The following is a 24522-nucleotide window of genomic DNA, read 5'->3' on the forward strand; positions in this document are numbered from 1 at the left end:
TTATTTAAATCATTTGAATGTAAAATTAATAAAATTAAATAGGAATTTTATTATTGTGTCTACTCTCTATTATATCCTTTTAATTTCCAATCAATCATACAATAAATTTTAATGAACTCAAACAGATTAAAACACCCTATTTATAACTATTAAATAATGCTCTCTAATAATAATAAACAAGTCATATGTTAAGATTCTTTGGTAAACTAAAATGATTCTAAGTGTCATTGAAATTACGGGCCTAGATCATGATGAGATTTTTGAAAAAAATTTTATTAGCATGAGATGGGAGGGAGTTATAACGACCTTTTCTAACATTTTAGGGTATAAAATAAAAAATTTAATAAACAAATTGTTAACATTTAGGAAAAAAATCTTAAGGAAAAAAAAACTGAGGAAAAAATCTTAAGGAAATAGAAGCTGAAGGAAATTAAAAACTGCCGAAAAAAATCTTAAGGAAAAAATAAATAAAAACTGGAAAAAATGTGAATTATTAAAAATAAATTTCAATAAAATGTACTATCTTTTAAATAAATGGAGAAACATTTTTAAGATTTGGTTTATAAATTTAATTAGAATTATTATAACTGATAAAATAGATGTTAAAAATTCGGGACTACAGAATTTTGAGGAAATTTATAAAACGAGAACGGTAACTTGCTAGGACGGTTCAAAAAATTCCTAAAAACTAAATTCTAATAAGGAAATGAAAAAATATTTCACTATTTTACTTAGTTTTCTTAACAAATACCTAAAAATTTATCTTAATTGATATGTCTATTAATGGATATATAATTATATTACATAATTGTTAAATTAAGAGGAAAAAATGTATTTTATTGCTTCCGTGTAATAATTGATATTAATGGCTAAATAAAGATTAATGAATAAAATCTGTTGATTTAAAAAATAGTAAGTTAAATATTTATATAAGAACAAGCCCTGAATGGGGACGGAACACTTCTTTAGCCGGAATGGAACAGGAACGCTAAAATGCCGCTCCGAGTTTATGAAAAAAATAAATGCATAGTAACCTTTTATGGGAAAAATATTTTTGGATTCTTTTTATTGACAATTCATAGGAGCAAAAATGCTGTTGTCCCGGGCTTATGAAAAAAAATGCATAATAACTTTTTCTTTTTTTTATTGACAATTCAAAGGGGAAGCTGTGGGGGGGGGGGAAGGGGAAATTCCCCCCTTCCGAAATTTGCATGTTCTCGTAAATATCATTAGGCTAATTTTTTCCATACATGCCTTCTCCCCCAAAACTGCATACAATACATCACTATAAACAAGATTTTGGAAGAAAAATTAGTAAAAATTAATAATTTTTTAATTAGAACTACGCATTTTTATAAAAAATGTCAAAAAATCAAAATTATTTTTATAAAAATCTAACTTAGGCAAAGGCCTGGTAGACCTAAAGACCTATAAAATAATTTATGGGGAAAAATAGTGCCCCCACCCCCAGATAATTCCTAGCTATGTCTAAGGAGAAATTGTTTGGTAAAGTAATATATATTCAAAATCCCTTTTGTTCATGGATTAATTCAGATAAAGATAACGGTTTAGCATTCAGGTTTAGTTCGTAACAAAATATTAATATCCATTCTGTTTAAACCCGAAAATTTTTTCTCACGCAGATTTTAGAATTATGTTTAGAGCATATTTTTTTAAATTTTATCTTTATACATAAAGCAACTAACGTTTATTTTATTATTGCACATAAATATACCTAATTTATAAATTATAACAAATAAACATGATTATTATTAATTATAATATAAATCAGAATGGACTGATTAGTAGGTCTAGCGAAAAATCTCTTGGAACCTTGATATTTCAAAAAATATTGGAGCTTTTAGAAAAAAATGAAGCCTATAAATATTTTAAAATCAATTCTTTTTGTTAATACTACAAATAAACATGATAATTAGAGAAACGTTTGGCGTAACAGCATAGGACAAGTGAGTTTGTTGGCTTTCAAGCTCAAATTAAGAAAGTAATATCAGATAGTATTTATGTTTTGTTATAGCCATATGTAATAATCTTGAGGCGAAGAATCTCTTTGAGGGCATGCTACTTTTGCAAAATGTATCATAAAAGGATAGAGCATGGACTAGTGTTGTTAAAAGGCTTGATTTTGTTCATAAAGAGCATAACGGTTTGGGCATTTATTAGCGAAATCTCGAGGCTTGTGCAATATTTTTCTGGCTAAAATATTAGCTGTTGAGCCTATTAAAAACACTAGCAAGGACGAAGACAAGTATTGATAAACAGATAATAGATTCTTAAAGGTTTCGAAGAAATTGGGGAAACGAGATGTTGGGTAGGTAATTTTATTGATTCTTAGCGACAAAGATAGGTTAATATCAGCCACTATAAATATAACAACTCTTTTGAATAGAAAAAAGACTTCAGAATCTGAAGCTACATTGAACAAAAGATTTAAAACTTTATTAAAGGTTCAAATCTTTTTAAATAATTGGGCCTTTATCAAAATACTTACAAACAATAAATTTAGACATTTTAACACTGGAAAATTATTGAAGATGTTCTTTGAGTTCCATAGTCTTTCTTTCAATGATGCATACAAAAGCCATGGTGACAAAATATTTGGCTGATCTGATGGTGCCAAGGATATTTTAAAATGTGTCCTGAGATAAAACACCAAATGATGCTTATCAAATATACTTAATTGGTTTCACAATATTATTAACCCGAACGAATGCTGAATATTACCATCCTAGATGATTTGTTAAAATAGAGTGAAGATATAAACTTTAAAGTAAATTAAAAGTAATTGAAAACTGCGGGCCACTATTATCTAGACGCCTTTCTGACCGTTGAACGTTTAGGAGCAAATTAAAATAGGTGAAATTCTTAATTATCTATGTAAATGATCATCAAATTGCGGAAATTATTAAGCTAGACAGGCTAGAATATGAGAAATAAGGGCTAGTCGGTGCAAGGGAATTGTCAGTTCAGCGGGCTTTATTTTAAAACCAGAAATGTTTAGGAATTGTAATAGTATACTATAATATGTAAATTTAAGAGCAAAAAAATTTTTATGATATAACCCCCCACCCCCTCCAAAAAAAATTACGAATAAAAATAGAATTTCTTTTAGCCAAATTTGACCTTTATAAATAACACTTTATGAAATTCTTTCATATAAAATAGGATTTTTTCCACGAGATCTTCTTCAAATCGAAAATCATAGAGTGGTGGGAAATTATTAGGAATGCTTTATCATAATATTATAAAGAAGTTGGGTAAAGATGAGGAGGGTAGAGGGTGAGGTAAATGGTTTTGATTTTTACTTTTTTGGTGAATTCAAACACTATTTTTATCACAGCTGTTTATTGTGTATTCCAAAAAAAACGCAAAATACTTACGAAAAAATATCCGAAATAATAATGTCTAAAGGTCAGGAAAAATATTTATTTCCTGATTTACTATATATATATATAGGATTTGAAAAGTCTGCTATGAGCGAGGTTAAAACTATCATTGGTATGATTATTAATTTAATATGTTTATTTATTTTATATAATCAGAGGGTGCTTTTACCATTTGTGTCAAAGTACCCATAAAATTTAAAACTAGGTCTGGAAAACCTATACAGGACCGATGAAATTCTAAGCTTATTTTCTGGCATTTAGTATGGCTCAGCATTGTTCCCTTATGTGATATGGCTAATGCTCGAGATCGGTTACTCCGAGCAATGGTAAGGATATTCTTGACTATTTCGATAAAAATTATATTAATCGAGAATCAAGGAAGGTCACAAGAGGCAATTCTCAGTCCCAGACAAGTCAAATTGAGCCTCTATTTCCTCCGGAAACTTGGAACGTGAATCAGAGCCAGCGTCTACATGAGCGGGAGGGGTAGGAACAGTTTGCATCCTATTTTTTTGAGGGGGTAAGCTGCTTTAATGGGGGTAGGATAAATTTTTTTGGGGGGTCATCTATTAAATTTTGAGATGAAATAAGACAAAATTTATTGCTGTAAAAATTAATACTTTTATTATAGTATTATTATAATACAATTCATCGACCAAATCTATATATTGCAAACAATCATACACATTGTTTTCCAGATAAACTATCCTTTTAAATATAATTTAAAAGGTTTCGATATTTCAGCAAGCTCATAATGCCATAATAATTAATTCATTGTAAATAATGAAGGTTTTAATTAAATTTATTATCTAAAAAATAAATTCTTTATATTCACAAAATATCGATAGTTGGTAGTAGAGATAGATTAATTTAAGTTATCCTTTATAAATTATTTGAAAAGTGTATCAATAAATAAATAAGTGTAAATAATGATAAAGAGACATCGCCGCCGAAGGCAGCTGGGATTTTTTAGGGGGGTAGGCAAAGGTTTTTGAAAGGGGTTTGCATCCAGTGAAAATTCTGCCATGTAGACGCTGATCAGAGCACTCTATCCGACGAAGAACGCAAGAATTATCAATGCGGAGGTGGAATCATCGTTTTTCTAAACTGGTTGGAAATAAACACCCATTAATCTGGGTATTGATTTAAAAAATGAAATGCGAGGTGACTTCCGATGAAACCAAACTTGAACGATGTCGTGTAGGTAGGTGGACACCAAAAACTAAATCGCAGTTATAATATCCAGATTCGGTTAAAGAAACTTTGCGAGAAATACTTTTATGTAATGCGAAGACTTCCAGATTTTATAAGAGCGATTTCTTACAATATCGATGTCAACCAGTGTTGTTAAACGCTACTTTTAAAAGTAGTGCGCTATCGCTACCGCTATTTTATAAAATATAGCGCGCTACCGCTATCGTTTTCAAATGAGTAGCACGCTATTAGCTACTTTTTACGCTATTTTGATTTTTTTTTAAAATATTTTTTACGTAACTTTATTTCCACAAATAAAATATTGGTATAAAAACATACTATAATTTGTTACATATATATATAATTTATTTATTATTGCACTTTAATAATAATAACATTTTGGTACTGTCATCCCCAAATCTAGCACGATGATCAGAAAGTATAAGCTTTGCCATACTAAATAATCGTTCAGCACTAGCTCTTGAGCGCAACGCAGTATTAAATTTAATAAACACACTTTTTATATAAAAAAAATCATAAAAATATTTAAATGAGTATTTTTAGATTTAAAAAAAGCATCTAGAGATTTAATAATATTATTATTATTATTTATTTCAAAAGATCATCTATGGAAGGCCGCGGTTTCGATCCTGCTATAGTATTAGTATCGTGGTTAGGCATGGCATTTTTTAACGTTACCATCAGCCTATCAAGTTGCCCTTTAGATTCAGTTAAATTATTGTATGGCCAATTTAACTTGAAACTAGGATGAACGATAGCAGCTATTACATTATCATTATCATACAGATCTGGAAATCTAATTTATATAAAGCGATTGTATTTATAAAAAAGAAGAATACCTTTTTAATTTTCAAAATTTAAATTTATCTGAGATTTAGATTCATTTATAAAAAAATATTAAAATAGCATTAAATTATGGTAAATAAAATTTTTAAAAATATAATTATTATACACAAGGTAATTAATAATATATTAATTTTGAATTTTATATTAATACTATATATTAATATTATAGAAAGGATAATCTATATTTTTCTCATTTTCCAAAGAAATTTCGCTATCTTCAACAATCTCACACATTTTTAATAACTAGATTTATAATGCTAACTACATTTATAATTTATATTTTTAAATATAAATTTAAATAAAAGGATCATAATTTTAGATTTAATAAAAAATATTTTTTTAATATTTTTTAGATGTATTTATTATGTAAAATTGAAAGTAGCGAGCTACGGCTATCTCTATTTTCTAAAAAACGTAGCCAGCTAAAGCTACCGCTACTGAAAAAAGTAGCGCGCTATTTTAACAACACTGATGTCAACCCATTTAATTATTATTTTAAATAAAATTTGCATATACATGATGATGATTTACCACTAAAATAAAATCTAATTGCAAAATTTAGTCAAATTTAGTCTATTTAATATCTTAATTGTATATGAATATTGTATTTATTACTATAGCAAATCATTTTTACGAAAAAAGAAATATATATGTTATTTTATGGGAGTATTTTTTCCAGTACCACTTTGAACATCAGCATTTTATCATGTTTAACCATTGTTTATGGAGGGTATATGAGTTACCTTTAAATAATGAATTAGCGCCATTAAAAAATATAGCTTATTAATAAAATATATTTAAAAAATATTTATTCTTAAAATGCTAATTTGTCTATACCTTATAAACATGAGGATATCCATTATAATTCAAATAAAAATATGCCTTTATCATTAGGTCTTAAGTAGTGTTGTAAACGAACGCGTTCAAGTTCGTTTTTTTGAAAGAAATGATGAACGGCGTTCCTTTTATTTTTGACAAACTTTGAACGTGAACGCGTTTCTTTTTTTGACGAACGCGTTCGAATTTAACCTTCTTTCAATTTTAAAAACACTTTTTATTTATATTTATTTGAAAAATTTAATATTAACTCAAATTTTTAAAGAAAAAAGTCCTATATTTTTTAATCAGCTGTTTTTCCTTTTTCATATTTCAATTTTTTTTAACTGATAAGAGCTAAATTCTTTTAATAAATTTTCCTTTACTATAACTTTTTCTAAATCTTTAATCTAAACCAAATAAAATTCCTTCTAACGTCATCAGGATCTTTAGAATTTTTCTTGGATTCAAGTTAGTATAACCAAATGGAGAACAAATTAACAGGCAAGTTATAAATTGCGTTCCTTAATATAAATGGAATGAAAAACAAACTAGCGGATCTCTTAAGGTTAGATGTGGTGAAAGTAGACATCATAGGTATTCAAGAAACCCACTGTCCTGGAAAAACTGCAAACTTTAATGATTATAAAATATTTTGCTCGGGTACCACTTCCAAAAGCTGGTCTGGGATAGAATTCATAATAAATAAACGAATATATAAATTCACCATCAAATTCGTACCCATATCTAAACGATGTAGTCTTCTCTATTTAAACACAAATTTTAGGCTCACAATAATAGCAAATTTTTATGCCCCACCAAATAGAAATGAAAGATTAGGCTTCATCGACATAATGATAAATACGATTCACACCCTACCGTGCAGATATAATATAATAATTATAGGCTATCTAAACCTGAAAATTGGTAAAGAGGCTGTTTGTTAGCAGTAATGTCACCGGGTATGCTACCATATAACAACCGAATAGCAAGGATAGCAAGAAACTTAAAGTCTAAAATACTTTTTTTTCCACCGAGAAATAAACACATGCACCGTCGTGAGGGCTGGCAGAAATCCAAAATTGATTTCTTCATCTCTAATATTCACCAGTGGTTTGACGGCGTTAAGGCATCAACTAATATAAACCTGTCGGATCATAGAATGCTTTAGCTATTATTACCGTAAAAAAATATATGGGGCTATTATAAAAGAATTAGACAAAACTTGATTGGATCTAGTACAATTCATTTGAAAACAAACTTTACACCTAAACTTAGTAAATTACAAACGCCGGAAGATATATAATTCTTGATCAAGCATTAAATAGGAAAAGAGCCAACTTTCTAAACATAACTATGCACTAAAACTTAGAAGAATGCTGGAAATTATTTAAAATGATCTTGCAGAATCATATGATGTTGCCAAATGTAAGTCATTTTTTCAAGGAAAGAATGGACTCTAGTGAGACATTAGAAAAAATAAATCAACTAAGAATGAAGAATGGCTCAGAGTTATGGAAAATCATACAGAGATTACTATGGAGTGATAAAAGGATTTACATAGCAAAAAAGCCTATGATATTGATAAAGATATGAAAGAAAATAGAATTTATGACGCCTATAAAAAATTAAAATAATTCTGTAAACCTTGCAGTTAGAAAACCCAACTCTATAATTTTAGGAAACGGAAAAATAATCATTGACCAGGACGAACAAATGACATTACGGCTTGATTATTATAAGATGGTCTTCGACTCACGGAAGGTAACTCTACCAACAAACAATATAAACCTTGTCCCACCCCCGTCTGGTTTCTCCATAAATAAAATATCAAATGTAATAAAAAAACTACGGAAAAACAAAGCTGGGGCTCGATAATCACCGCACCTATGACAATATCTTCCTTCCTACTAGACTCTTCAATAAAATATGGGAGAACGGAAAGAAATACTACAATGGAATGGAACAAATCCTTCCTATGTAATTTCCCAAAAATCAAAGCCCACAAAAATTTACTTATTGAGCTGTAGCCCTCAAATCCTATCTCAAAAATTTTTAAGGTCCTCTTAATAAATAAAATCATATCATCTACACTTCATCTTTTCCCCAAATAGATATGCGCATATAGACCAAACAAACTTACTAGAGCCAATATTAGCCCTAAAAATAATTATGCAGAAATGTTGCAAATATAAACACATGATTTAGAGCTTTTAATAATGATAATCATGAAGCTCTAAGCGAAACGCTGTAAAAGTGTGTCCTATAGAGCTCGTTTTTAGTATAGCTAATGCCGTATTAACCAAGCGTTCCTGTCTATCAGATGAAAATTTTGAAAAACAATTGTTATTAAAAATTAATAAGAATTTTTTTAAATAAAATTATCTTTTTATTCACTATATTATATTGCATTTGTAATTATATTATCAAAATAATACCATATTATTTTTTAACATGTCTAATATATTATTAAATAATATGACATTTATTTTTATTAAATTAAATTTTTAAAAAAAATTTACAAATTTTGAACGAAAGTGAACGCATACATGAACGTGAACGAGTTCCTTTTTTTGAAATTGAACGTGAACGCGTTCGATTTTTTTAAAAATGTTTAGAGCACGTATTAAGTAAATTTTATAAAAATTTTAAAATAATTCAGGGTGTTCTTTTTCCGTGATTTGTTTTTACCCCACAATATTAGGTAGCATAAAAATATGAAGAGTTTAAAAATAATAAAATTGATATTATATGAAATTTAAACCCTCTTTTCGCTTATCATAAAGCTATATAATCATATATTGTTATGTGTTAACAGTTAGTTCATTGAACTTTAATATTTATTATTATTTTTGTTATTAGTAGAATTTGAAAGAAATAAAGATTGATTTTAGTTGCTTTTTATATAAAAACACACAACACAACAACAACAAAACAACACACGAAATAAAATATGTATATTTTTTCTTACTTTATAATATCTAATATCAACAGCACAAATATTTTCAGAAGGGATACGATTTAATTTGATTTTTTATTTTAAAACAATTTTAAAATGATAAAAATGATATTATTAATAATAATTTTATTTCCCAATTTGAAAAAAAAAACAATTTTAAACAAAATAAGTTAATAATTTTAAAAATATAATTTAATAATATATTAATAATAATTCTATTTCCTAATTTGAAAAAAAATATTTTAATAATAAAATTTAAGAATATAATTTAATAAATATTTTACTTTTTTTTAGGCTTTTTATATCTTGCACATTTTGAAAAATAAATATAAATTTATTAATAATCTTCTTCCAAAAAAATATATTTCATGATAATGATGACTTGATAAATTAACAAAAAAATGATAATGAATACGCAAAATTAACTTCTCCCCCCAAAATAGATAAAAACCAAACTCACACTTTAACCTATCTCCCGGCCTAATTATTGTCCATTCACTGGTTTTCAACAATTCGAAAGGTAGTTATCCTTGAGTATCCTCTCTTTGTTCGCTGGTAAATGCTGATCCATTTTTCATATTATAATCTATCGCACATATATTGAGTCAAGCCATATCCATATCTGATCCTTGATTTAGTTATTTCATTAGATTTTCATAGGATATATTGAGAACTATACTAAGATAAATATTTTTCCATCATCTTTACCTTCCACGTCTTGGTTGATATATCCACTGCTATTATAAACGCTAATAAAAATTTCCCTTTGCCTTTTATTCCCATCTGTCCCTTTCGAGTAGCTGAGGCAAACTACACCTTATATATTTTTCATCATCATCATTTTTTATATTTCACAGTGCTAACTTGATCTCAATCATCCTGGCTCTAATCCTTTCTTCATTTAATCTCGATGCCTAATTCCCTCCCTTCCATCGTTGAATTTTACTCAACATAGTTTTTTACCATTACCTCTATTATTACTTCTGAATCCCATTTTCTCGTACTTCCATATATTCTTTCCCACACCGTCTGTTCAACTTAGAATTCCGAACTATCGTTTATCTCATTCATCTCTTCAACGGGTTCCTGCTTTAGACAGTCCAGTAAAATCCAGGTCATATTTTAATTTTCTTTAACAATATTTGACAAGTCACCATCCTCTACGCCTGACCATTTGAGCTTGGATGTTATGGCAATGCTAAAATATGTTATACCCTGGTTTCCACACAAAACGTCTTAAACTGCTCACTGATAAAAGACTATCATTCGAGATCGAACTTGGCCCATAGATTTTCCAACGTTTTCACTACCACTTGAATCGTTAACCCCCTTACCTCTTTGTAATCTACGCATTTTGAGTAAGCGTCCACAACGAGTATATATATATCGTATTTTCAAAGTAGAAAATGTCGATGTCACGGTTGCGTAGCCCTGGCCAAACACTTTTCTTGTCTTTATGGGGCATTTTGGCCCACATATTGCCCATCAAACATATTCTGCTGATATTCTCAATATCTCTATTCATTCCTGGCCACCACACATATTCTCGACCCCATTGTTTCATCTTCTCCACTCCTTAATGACCAGCATGAATCATTGCCAACACCGCATCCTTTAATTTGATAGGAATTATACGTCTATTCCCTTGAACCATAAATTCATCCACTATAGCCAATTCTTTACTATATATTATAAAATTTGTCTCCGTCTAGCCATGTCTTCCGCCCTTTATGCATGACTTAATAATCGATCTTTTAATGTGGCCTTTTTGAATTGCTTCCACGTTACCGGTCCTCCTTTAGATATTCCTACCATCGTCCTAATCAATCCTCGCTCATCCTCTTTATCTAGATCCTTTGACTCACTCTAGAAAGATTATCTGGTAAATAATTTTCCCTTTCTCACCGATATTCCAATTGTAAATCAACCCACCAGTAACAACCATCTTTGCAAATTTAGACTACAACATTAACTCTTTATTAATTAAAAAGATGAAATAGCGGTTTATGATCCGTATATACTATAAATCTACGTCCTATTAATTGCTATAAGCATTTTGTCAATCCAAAAATAAAGGCCAACGCTTCTTGCTCGATAACTGAATATCCTGTTTCCGCAATCTAGAGAAAAATAAAACAGGTCTTTCCAGCTCGTCTATGAAATGTAATAACGTTCCTCCTACACCTTCCTTTATTGGATGCAAATACGGCTAACAACATTTACAAATCATTATTAAAACACACTGGAACTGGTTCTCTTCCGATTCTGGATACCGCTCAAAAGCCTCCTTGTTCATTTTTCTATTCAAACTTTCCTTCTTTCTTTAACAATTTATATAACGACGCTGCTATTTGTGCATCGATAATAATAATTTACTATCCCAAAAAACGCCTGCACCTCCACTTTATTATTTGCTCTCAGCATACTCGCAATTCCCGTCATGTTTTTGTCCAATGGCCTCACCACCTTTCAAGTTATTTTATGCCCCAAATATACGAATACCTACACTCCTGAGTCCTGACACCCTTTTTCAGCACTTGCTCTTAACCCTTTTTTAAATGCTTCTAAATACCTCTTCCAACCTTTTTTCATAATGTTCAGATGTTTTTCCAGTCACCAATACATCATCCTTAAACCCCTTCTGCCATAGTTCGTTGAAAACGCAAGGTGAAATTCCCACCCCCCTTCAAAAATTTATCACTTTTTGTGAATATCATTTTAAGCTAATAAAAAATATTTCCCTGGGCAAGGTGAAATTCCCACCCCCCTTCAAAAATTTATCACTTTTTGTGAATATCATTTTAAGCTAATAAAAAATATTTCCCTTAGTCCTTCCCCCACTTCCTGACCCCCAAAAATGTATGCATATATCGTAAACAATAATTTGAAAGAAAGAATGTAAAAGTTGATATTTATTTATAAAACTATTCATCATAATTTATACATTTTTTGGGAAAAAGCATTTTTATATAAAAAAAAGTGAACCAAAAATGTTTTTTAAGAAATGGAATATAAGCCAAAGATAAGTCTTAAGACAAAAGTGAAATGTATTATAATTATAATAATAGATCCATAAAATTACTAAATAATATAATATATCAAATATATTTTTTAAGTGAGTAATTTTAATTTATTTATTTTAATAAAAGTAAATATAATAATACAAACAGTGGAATATTATATGTCGTAGATTTACAATATAACTAATCTTATCAATTATTATATGACAATCAAATAATTTTTACCAATATAGCGAATTATACAGAAAACTATATAATAATGATAAGGACATCAGAAAATATCTTTTAAAGACATTGTGGAATAAATAATATGAAGATTATTTTTTTATATCATTTTAATTAGAAAATAGATGGCGTTAAATAATTGAATACAAATTGTTGCTATATTTATTATTAAGAGCATTTATTAATAATGTTTGTTAAAATATTAACTGTAATATATTCTCTAACTGTCAAATATATCTGTAAACTAGAATTTTACCTAGTATTTTGTAACCAATTCTATATAATAGAGGAATATCAACTATATGTCTATTTACTTTTTATAAATAAATTTCTTATACTTGTTTGGAATAAATTATTACCATGCTTTTATATTAATGTATATAAAAGTAATTTATTATATTTTATATAAACTAATAAAAATGTATTTCATATTTGACCAGGCTTATTTTTTTTATTAAAAATAATCTCCTCTCTTGTAAAAATATTTTATGACTATATATATACCAAGGTAACCCGGCCGAAGGCCCGCCCAAAATGGGGTCTGGGGGCGAAGCCCCCAGTAATTATAATTTTTTAATTCCCCCCCCCCCTCTCCCTAAGGAAAATCCTGGCTACGCCTATGGTTGAAAAATTGATGCCGAAACGCGAAGTCAAGGAAACCTACAGAATGCGTATAATATCTTTGGCGTAGTGATAGTGAATAGCTTTTGCCCTATTGCTTCACGTAATTGTAAATAGGCATTTGAAAAATCTACTTTTGAAAAATATATACTACCTTTTAAATTAGCCAATATCTCCTCAATTCGTGGGAAAGAATACTTGACACCACCACCCAGGTTTAGCATGACTCGGAAATCGGCGAATAAACAGAGCTTGCCGTTAGCCTTTTTCACCGGCACCAGAAGTGTCGCCCATTCACTATAATCTACGGGACCTACAATGCCCTTGTACCAATCGATCACATCCCATTTCCACTTCTCTTCTCCATTCAAACGGTACTCGTCGTACCGCACAAATTTAGGCATGCCGCCCTTTTTTTAATCTAATATCCACTTCATAATCTTTGAGACATACCAACTCTTCACCAAAAATCTTCTGATAATTATCCACAAATTTTTGCACTCCTTCTACTTTGATCATTACCATTTCTATATTTCTATTTTGCAAATCCGGTTTTTTAGACAGATCTTCCACTACCCCTGCACCCATCTCGACTCATCTACGGAAAGGGAACTATCTTTTATCAAATTGTCTCCCATCACTTAACCTTCCCTGATACATCTCGAAATCCCCCCTCTTCTTCCGCACTCTTTTCTTCCTTTCCTCCAAAATCACAACCTTTTAAAACCCCAATTCTTCCCATTCGATTACCCCTGATTTCTCCCCTAAAATTATTCCCCTCTATTTCTCTCCTAATTATTTGCCCTATTTTTCTCCTAAAATGTCCCTATTTCTCCCCTAGAATTATTTTCCCCTATTACCCCCCTAGAATTATTAGCCCCTATTTCTCCTAGAATTATTCTCCCCTATTACTCTCCTATATAATAAACTTCGCTTATTTCTTTATCTCCTAAGAATACTCTCCTCTCACCCCTCTCACTCGCAGCTTCTCCACTCAGCTCTGCGATACTCCCTCGTTCTCTTCCCTCCCTATTCCTACTACGCTACCTCAATTTCTGGTAATGTTTCTACGCATTCCTGCTATGTATTCATACAAATCTCGTCTAGTTATGGGTACAAACATGCCCCTACATGCAAACACTCCCCCAAAATTACCATGGACCTGTTAGGGCAGCGTCTACATGACAGGATTTTTACTGGATGCTAAGCCCCTTCAAAAACCTGTTACCCCCCTAAAAATTCCCGCCGCCTTCGGCGGCGGTGTTTTTCTATTATTTTCACCTTATTAATTTATCGATACACTTTTCAGAGAATTAATAAAGGACAACTTAAATTAATCTATCTCTACTACCAATTATCGATATTTTGTGAATATAAAGAATTTATTTTTTAGATAATAAATTCAATTAAAACCTCCATTATTTACAATGAATTAATTATTATGGCATTATGAGCTTGCTAAAATATCTAAACCTTTTAAATTACATTACAAAGGATAGCGGAAAGTTTTATTTGGAAAACAATGTGTATGATTGTTTGCAATATATAGATTTGGTCGATGAATTGTATTATAATAATTCTATAATAAAAGTATTAATTTTTACAGCAATAAATTTTGTCCTATTTGATCTCAAAATTTAATAGATAACCCCCCAAAAAACTTATCATACCCCCATTAAAGCAGCCTACCCCCTCAAAAAAATAGGATGCAAACTGTTCCTACCCCTCCCGCTCATGTAGACGCTGTGTTAGGGTGTTCCAGTCTCACCCCATTACCGCTTCAACTCTCCGAATAATAATTCACAAATCTAATATCTTCACTCTTTCTCCCACTATTGCCTCTATTTCAACTCTCCCCATTATAAACTTGTGATCTATCGAATTGCCATATTCTCAATCCCTCATTTTCTATCATCTCATCGGGCCAAAGATTCTGATATTTATCATATCCAATTACCGAAATAGTCGCTCCCATGTCAAATAACATTGGTACTAGAGGTTGGCGCGGGCCGTGAAATTATGCCTGACCTATAGTGTCACGGTGGGTCACGGCGTAAGTGTGAAATTAATTTAAATTATTAGGCGTTATTGAGCGTGACGGGCCTTCCTAAAATGTTTACCGGACGTGATCGGGCGTGAACATAAATTTCCCGTGAATCACGGAAATTTTAATTTTTAAAATAGTTTTTTTTTATAAATTATAAATTTGCAATTTTATAATTATAATATATATTTTCTAATTTAATTTAGTTCTTTTTAAAAAAAGATTAATTTTTGAAAATAAAAAATCTTCCGCATTTTATAAACAACATCCAGTATCATACCGTTAGTTTTATTTACTTTTTATGTTTAGGTGTTTTATCGCTAGACTTTTTGTTAAATTTTGCTTAAACATTTTACAAAAAAAGTAAGTTATATTTTATTTGTATAGGTCTTCTATCTTTAAAAACAACAGAAAGTGAAGGATTTTACAAGCTAGGTCAAGAGTTAATAAATGTTGGTGTTACATATGGATAACAAAATATAAAAGATATACTTGTGAGCCGGAAAACTTTCAAAAATACTATAGCTCCAAAAATGTACGATGAAATTAAGATTAAGAGCATGATCAATAATAATTACTTGTCCATAACCACTGATTTTTGGACGGATGATCATAAAAATCGAAGTTTTTAACCATTACAGGACATATTATCATTAAGGATTTTGAATTAAAAACATTTGTTTTGACCACAAGGGAAATCAAGAAAGACGTCAATATTAAAAGTGAAGTCAATTCAATTTTAGAAGAATATACAGAAGTATAAAATTATTTAAATAAATGTATAGTTGTGTGACTGATAACGGAGCAAATATTATATATGCATTCAAAGGTGACGAACGCTAGCATGTATTATATGCCATATACTAAAAAATATTATGCATTATATTTTTGACAATTGTTTAACTGAAATAGCCTTAAATATAAATAATGTAAAGAAAAATAGTGCAATATTTCAAAGAATCTACAGCTAATAGCAAGCTAAACCACACCCTTGAACAAGTTTTAATAACGAGATGGAACTCTGTATATATCATGATACAGAGTTTCTTAAAATGACATTCTGAAATACAGGTGTACTTGTTTAGCAATCAAGAATTAAATAGATTAGTCATAATTGATATCAATATCATACTCGAGTTAGATAAATTTTTATCAATATTTAAAGAATGCTCGGATAATCTGAGCGCAGTAGATGAAGTTTATCTATGGAAACAAAAATTAGTAAAATTTTGTTAACCTTCTGAAAGTGAACAATAATATAATAATCAAAAAATTAAAAAACAGAACAAGATTTTTTTTAAAAGAAAGATTTATTATGCAGCCACTATATAAGGTAGGCTTGATTCTAGATCCGAATTTCAAAAGTCTTAAGCTTTTAATAGAAGAAGAAAAGGATGATATATATAACCAACCTAAAACTAAATAATATAATGTTATGCATAAGTCAATGCCAACTATCATTTATAATTTTCCTATTTATCCTAAACTCATAAAAAACCGTATATTCTAAATGGTATATGACTATCATATAACTTTCCTAATTCATCCTCATAAAAAGCCGAATATTCTAAACAAAAATTTAGAGAATTTCTAGATGATTCTGATAAAGCATCAACATCTACCAATGAAAGCTGTGAGGATGAACTTAAAAGATTCATAGCTCATAAGACAAATAACAAGACAATATTAAGTTTTGGAAGCAGGAATATTCATTTCCTTTTTTGAGAAAATTACCGAGCAATATTTTGTCAGCCCCGGCAAGTTCGGCTCCTAGTGAAAGGTTATTTTCTGTAGCCAATCTCTTATTAAAGGAAAGGCGTACACAATTGAAAAAAAAAATCGATATTCATCTTTTTCTAAATAAAAATTTTGATTTATAGATTATATTTATTTTTTGTTATTAACATGGATTATGAAATTAATGAAATAAATAGAATAAATTCAAAAAAGTGTAAAACAATAGCAATAGTTTTGAAAAATTTAAAAACACAGTGAATTTTCGGGCGTGACGGGCGTGAATCAAAATATTGCCTTTCTTGAGCGGGCAGGTCGGGTCAAAAAATTTTTAATGGTTAGCGTGATGGGCGTGAATTTTTTTATTGCCATCGTGGGAGGGCGGAACGTGAATAAAAAATTAAGCCCGCGCCCACCTCAAATTGGTACCATACTTACATCATAATTTATCATTATTATCGGACAAGGGTCATGTAGTATTCCTTCTTGCATCATATTTACACATCCCATTAATTTTATTTTTTCATGAGAACAACTTTGCCTGCCTCCTATAATCTCCTCGCCTTGACCCGTGTATTTTTATTGCCATCATATAATCACAAATTTCCACAATCACTCACCATATGTCCCCTTTTTCGGCATCAGCACTCCACATTTTGCTCCTCGGTTTCTTTTACATTAGGTGCAATGATATTTTAACTTCTCTCACCCTCAATAGGTCGCACATTTGTGGTATTTTGACCCAGTCCTCTCTATGGAAAACCCCCTCATATATTATAATTGTCAGTATTACATTCCTCTTTATTGTGACCAAATCTTCCGCAACCCGTACAATGCAATTTTCCTTGTTTACCCGGACAATACGAGGCTATATGTCCAAATTTTCCACATTTAAAACATTTAATTTCCCGACAATCCCGGACCATATGTCTTTGTCTTCCGCAATTATAAGAATTTTAATTCATATTCCCTCTTCTACGAGAATCAATACCCCGTCTCTTTCCATTCTTCCTCCCTGTGAATTCTCTCTTGATCCCCTATGCATTCCCAATATTTGATTATTGTAGGACTTTCGACTCTCTGGTCTATGGACTGATTCATTTAAGCTTTTCACACCCGTGTTATAAAAAATTTATGATTAACTTCAAAAAAAATATTTTGTTATCAACAGATAAGATAATATCAATAGAGTAAATAGTCCAATGATACATATATACATCCATCACTTTAAAAAAAACTTATTTCCGATAAGATTTGGTTAAATTTACGTCTTTAAAACTTTATAATTCACGTTTACGATGATCTCTTTAACTATTTCTCAGGGGGGATTGCATACAATCCTTATGCATTTATAGTAAATAAGGTAAATTAATTTACAGGGTTTCCCATCCAAAAAAGGAAAAGTCCCAATCAAAAAAGGAAAAGGTTCAATCAAAAAAGGAAAAGTGTCAATCGAAAAAGGAAAATTCCCAAAAGAAAAGGAAAAGGGTCAATCAAAAAAGGAAAATTCCCATTCAAAAAAGGAAAATCGTAATTTTTTTAAAAAATTATATATACATTTCAATTTTTCTTAAATTTATTTATTTTTGTCATTTTTTCTTATTTTATTTCTAACTTTTTGCGATTTCTTTATTTTATTTGTATCTTTTCTCACTATATCTTTTCTCAATTTTTTTTCTTCTTATTTTTGTGGTTTGACTGAAAGTCTCCATTCTTGGTCTGGATGGGTATGACTTGGTCTGAGGGGGGGAAGGGGATGTAAAAATAAATTTTTTGATATGAGTATCAAATAAAGGCTAATTTTAATATGGTCTAACTGAAAGTCTTCCTTCTTGGTCTGGATGGGTATGACTTGGTCTGAGGGTGGTTGGGAGGGGTAAAAAATAAAATTTTTTGATATGGGTATCAAATAAAAGCTAATAAAAATATTTTTTTATTGTAATAATAATAATCACGCATAAAGGGCGGGTCTAGGTCTTGGGGGGTCAGGAATATTTTTATCACCACAAAATATCGATATGGGTATCAAATAAAATCTAATTTAAATATCTTTAGATTTAAATTATTCATTTTTTGTCTTGATGGGTATGACTGTCATGCCCTCAACATACGGGGTTTCCCATTTAAAAAAGGAAAAGGTCCAATCTAAAAAGGGAAAGTTTCAATCTTAAAAGGAAAATTCCCGTTCATAAAGGAAAATCGTAATTTTTTATAATTTTCTTAAAATAATTATAAATTTTTCAATTTTTCTTAAATTTTATTTTTACACCCCCTCCCCCCCCCCATTCTCAGACCAAGTCATACCCATCCAGACCAAGAATGAAGACTAGTCAAACCACAAAAATGAGAAGAAAAAAAGTGAGAAAAGATACAAATAAAATAAAGAAATCGCAAAAAGTTAGAAATAAAATAAGAAGGAATGACAAAAATAAATAAATTTAAGAAAAATTGAAAAGTTTATATATTTTTTTTAAAAAATTACGATTTTCCTTTTTTGAATGGGAATTTTCCTTTTTTGATTGACCCTTTTCCTTTTCTTTTGGGAATTTTCCTTTTTCAATTGACACTTTTCCTTTTTTGATTGGACCTTTTCCTTTTTTGTTTGACACTTTTCCTTTTTTGATTGAACCTTTTCCTTTTTTGTTTGACACTTTTCCTTTTTTGATTGACCCTTTTCCTTAACCTTTGGGACTTTTCCTTTTTTGATTGACAATTTTCCTTTTTTGATCGGACCTTTTCCTTTTTTGATTGAACTTTTTCCTTTTTTGATTGGACCTTTTCCTTTTTTGTTTGACACTTTTCCTTTTTTGATTGAACCTTTTCCTTTTTTGATTGGGACTTTTCCTTTTTTGGATGGGAAACCCTGTAATTCATATTCTAAAAAGTAATTCAAGCACACTCACATTAGTTGATAGTATTTAGTAGAACATTACTTATATTATTCTTTTAAAATATACGAAAAGATTACCATTACAATCAAAAACTCGTAATTGCGTGGGAATATCGAAGCCAATTGAGAATAATTTTTTGGGGAGGAGGGGATAGGTATAGGCCTTTAATTGGGGGGTTAGCTTCCAGTCAATATTTTGTCATGTAGATTATGGGTAGGATGTAGGCATTTAAGGAGATAGAATAAATTTATGGGGAGGGGGGAGTGTTATCTTTTAATTTTTTAGCTGAAGGGCAAAATATTTATATGTAAAAAATAGTTTGAAACTTTAATATCCATATATTATTATCATAAACTTATATAAACATAGATTGCTCAACGTCGAATTGGACAATGTTATAAAACCATTCATTTGTAAAAGAGCTGGTTTCATATTATCCTATATCTTAATAAAAAATGTCATATTAGTCTGCAAATTTTTGTAGCAATGGAAGTCCAATAAATAAGGATGTATCTTTTAACAAGTACTTAATAGTTAATGAAATATATAAGCATTTATCTATATATTTTTTTGATTTTATTAATAATTACTAGCTAATAGCCCATCAAGAATGACGGAGAATTAGAATTTTCTTCTTTATTCAATGATGGATGAATTGAATGAAATTCATTATTAGGATTTGATAAAAGGTCTTGTAAAAAAGGAATATTTGATGGTATCTAAGTTTACTCTTATAACAGCAATTCTTGAAACTGCCATCTGAGGGTTTTTCCAAGGAAAAATTTAGAGAATAAAACATTGGCACTTAGCGTTGAGCACCAAAATAATATTCTTGTATCAATGATCGTTGTGCAGGAATATCTATCTAAAATAAATAATATAAATTGTAATTACAATTTAGTACTTTTATAAATAAAATAAATCTGAGGCTTGCTAAAAATTATACATACAATTAATATTTTTGTAAATAAAACAAATCAGAGACCTGCAGGCCTGGCTCTGTTATAAACATGTGCTAGACCTATTATAATTTTTTTTTTAAATATTCGTGCTGGGAAATTTCTGATTCCCATTATCAAATAATGATAAAATTTATTATTTATCCATCATTGAATAAGGAAATATTCTGCAGCCCGTTATTCTTGACTGGCTATCAGTTAGTTAAAAATAATGTATATTATTGTGTCAATTGTTTAGTATGTACCAAAAAATCAAACCTCCCTCTCCTCCCTTAACCTATTAGAACTTTTAAATATGATAATTTTTATTTAAAAATTTTCACTTTGTTTGTTGATAGAGAACTCAGAAAAATAAAGAGAAATATCTGAATCACAGCACAGCTCTCATCAAAAATGACAGGGAATTGGGGAATTTTATCCTATATTTGATGATGGATAAATCAGCCTAAATCAGAAAAATAAAGGGGAAATTTTTAAATTATCAATCAACGAATATGGGAGAAAATTCTGATTTCACTATTATCTTGACGGGCAAAATGAATAAAATGAAAGATAAAATAACGAAGTGCTTCATAATCATGAATGGCTCAAAGTTAACTGGTTTATAGAAGGATATAGATACTTAATGTTTTATGAGGAGGAGATGAAGTATCATAAATTAAAAGTTGCATGTGAGAAATATATGATATTTCAAATACATTTAATTGATTTTAGTTTAATTATTTAAATCTTTTTTAGGAATAGGTTTATTTGTCAAAAGTGGTAAAATATTTACCAATACAACTTATAGATTTTTATTCAACTTTATAATTTTGTATCTTGAGTCTTTATACTCAGTCCAGACATAATGATATATTATCTGAGAGATCATAATTTTAATTTTTCAAACATTTTTGATGGTAGAATATCTATATTTAAAATAAAATTTTGTATATTGTTCTTAAATAAATTACCAATATCTCACTTCCTCTTCAACGAACAATAAAAATATTTATTCTAGTTATAAAACAAACTGATCTCCCAGATAACAATTTTATGTCTGGATTGAGTATATAGGATCAAGACCCAAAAATTTCAAAGATTATAAAAAGTTAAAGGCATAAATATTTTACCCTATAAAGAGGTCAAATAATTTAGCTAAAATCAAATTAAGATTATCTGATACTTGGGACAAAACAACTAGAATTAAAAAAAATGGGCTATGGTTGAGCTTAAAAAAAATAGATCAGATTGGTTAAATTCTTTTTAACTAACATATGATAAAATTCAAAATTTATTATAAACCTCTCTTTATTTTATCACATATATATATTTACAATTATATGGGTTATCATTTGAAGCTTTCTTGAGTATCATTGAAATCTTTAAAAAAAGAGGTTATAATTTAATTTGTTTTCCATATATTATAGTACATTAGTTATTTTCTTAATCCCTCTAATAGGTTTCTTAAATTTATGTTATCCTAATTTTATTTCAAATATTATATCATAAATAAAATTAAGGTAAATCTTATACACATTCAATAAACAATAAATTAAGTTAAGTAAAATTATTACTTTAAAAGTATTTTGTAATGAGATATCTACTGGGTAAAACTCCTATATACTTGGCAAGTTGCTATTATTTAAAATTTAAAAGTAAGGTAGGTTAAAAAAAAAAATTATTACTTTGTCTAACTCCTATATTATGGTTGTTCTCCTTATCATTCGATTTATTTTTCAAAATATGGAAACATTAAACATATTAAATATAGCGAGTTATCATGTGGAAATGATGTGTCATGTGATAAAATGTTATTAATAATCATGGGTGTTAGTTTTAGTATATTTTATTAATTATCATGGGTGTTAGTTCTAGTATATTTTACTAAATTCACAGGCGTTAGTTATAGTCAAGGCCTATAAGAAGATGTTTATGATATGTGAATTGAAAGTAAGTGCATGAATGTTTAAATTTGGTATGATATTATTATTGGACCAAATAAGCTATGATGATTTTTAGTGGACCAATATTTTTCAAAAGAACACTATTGGCTAAATTTGATTTACGTTTGACAAGGCTTTTATCTATATTATTATATATTTATATGTAAATGGTATATTATATCAATAAAACATCATGAAAATAATGAAATAATAATAATTATCCTATAGGAGACTTAATAAACTAATGAATCTAGGCCCCTTGTTTGAGGCTTGTTAAAGCAAAATTTACTTTTTCTAGAATCAATCTTGAAATTGATAAATAATTTAATAAATCCTTGCTTTTGTGTTACATTTCCCGGCGCTATTATAACTTCAATTCTTTTCTTATTTTAAAATTTTGGGGAAAAATATATATTCTCACAATCACTACAATTTTTGTTTGAATGTTTTTATTATTAATTAATATTAAAGTTACTAGTTACTTGTAATTAATAGTTACCGAAAATAAAGTATTAAATAAAATATATACAAAATTAAATTGATGAATGATTTCCGAAAATTGTAGTTTGTTCATCAATCTTATTCGTGATAATTGCTATAACTGAAAAACATACTTCAAGACCCAACATTTGGCATTTCAGATAATTTTATTGAATTTGATTCATTTCTACAATATGATTATTTTATTCTATTTTAACTATATCATCAGAATTATCTTCGAATACCACAAATTTTGTGGGTGAATAGGTATATAACAGTCTTGGATTTTCATCAAGTACAATTACATGGTCTAGATTATATAAGGGATCATAATCATCAATGTCATTGATAATTGGTTGTGACTTATTATGTGACTTACGGGAAATAATTGGTTGTGGCTTACGGGGAATAATTGGTTCTGACTTTGTAGGGGAATCAGAATTTTCATCTAATACCACGAATTTTGTTGGTGAATAACTATATAATAACCTTGGATTTATATCAAGTATAACCACATCATCAATATTGTATAAGGCATCATAATCAAAATTACTCATATCTGGGTCATAAATCGGCTGTGAGTTAGTAGAAGTCGATATTAATTCTGGCGTAGATTGAGAAACTTTTGACTTCCTCAAATAATTCTTATTATTACCTTATAATAAAAGTTGAATTAAATGACCCATAGTATATAAAACTGAATAATTTACTTTTATTAACTTATGAATACAATGAATTTAATTCCTTATTTCCAGAATTGTTAAAGGTAGAAAACTACTAGCGCACTACTTAAATTATCTTCTCTCAATGCCATAATTTAAGTTTAGATTATTGTAATTATATATAGCGATGCAAAATCGCTCTGAGTACATTTTTAAAAATGGCAAACTCGGTACGGAAAAATATTACGCAAGTCTGAAGATTTTGCTCATAGATGGCACATTTGGACGTCTATTAGAGATAACTCAAAGCTTAGGAAATATTTTTCTAATCAGCCCAAATGGAGCGATTTTGCATCGCTAGTTATATAGGAAGAAGTAAGGTAATTTATAATTTTTCCGATTCTGATTGAATAATTTATTCTAACTTAAAGGCTAAAAGATTTATTAAATTTTAATGATTAAGATATAAATTAAATACTAATTTTTTTCACGAATTAGATTCCTCAATTTTTACAATGATCTTAATGTGTTGGCTATCATGATTCATCCACATTTTAATATCAACCCATTTGGATCTAAAGATAAGTATGATAGACTCATGATATAATGAATAATCTTATACCAAACAAGGATGCATTAGTTACAACCCCCAAAACTACTTCTTCAGATAATTTTTTTGTAATAAAGGATACTAATCTAAGAAAATCTCTTAGATGCCATT

At 29.1% G+C, this 24522-nt stretch overlaps 1 long non-coding RNA gene across 1 annotated transcript; it reads right to left on the reverse strand.

Moving 5' to 3' along the window:
• Positions 1 to 9819: 9819 nt before the first annotated feature.
• LOC135929135 (uncharacterized) lies at positions 9820 to 22530 on the reverse strand. Its single transcript, XR_010572487.1, has 3 exons — positions 22402 to 22530; positions 22291 to 22351; positions 9820 to 9868 (listed from the first exon to the last, which is right to left on the reverse strand). It is a non-coding gene; the product is annotated as an uncharacterized LOC135929135 (long non-coding RNA).
• Positions 22531 to 24522: the final 1992 nt, after the last annotated feature.

This window comes from Gordionus sp. m RMFG-2023, chromosome 4 (genome assembly GCF_954871325.1).
Source record: "Gordionus sp. m RMFG-2023 chromosome 4, tfGorSpeb1-WG-v2, whole genome shotgun sequence".
In the NCBI taxonomy this organism is placed as follows: domain Eukaryota; kingdom Metazoa; phylum Nematomorpha; class Gordioida; order Chordodea; family Parachordodidae; genus Gordionus; species Gordionus sp. m RMFG-2023.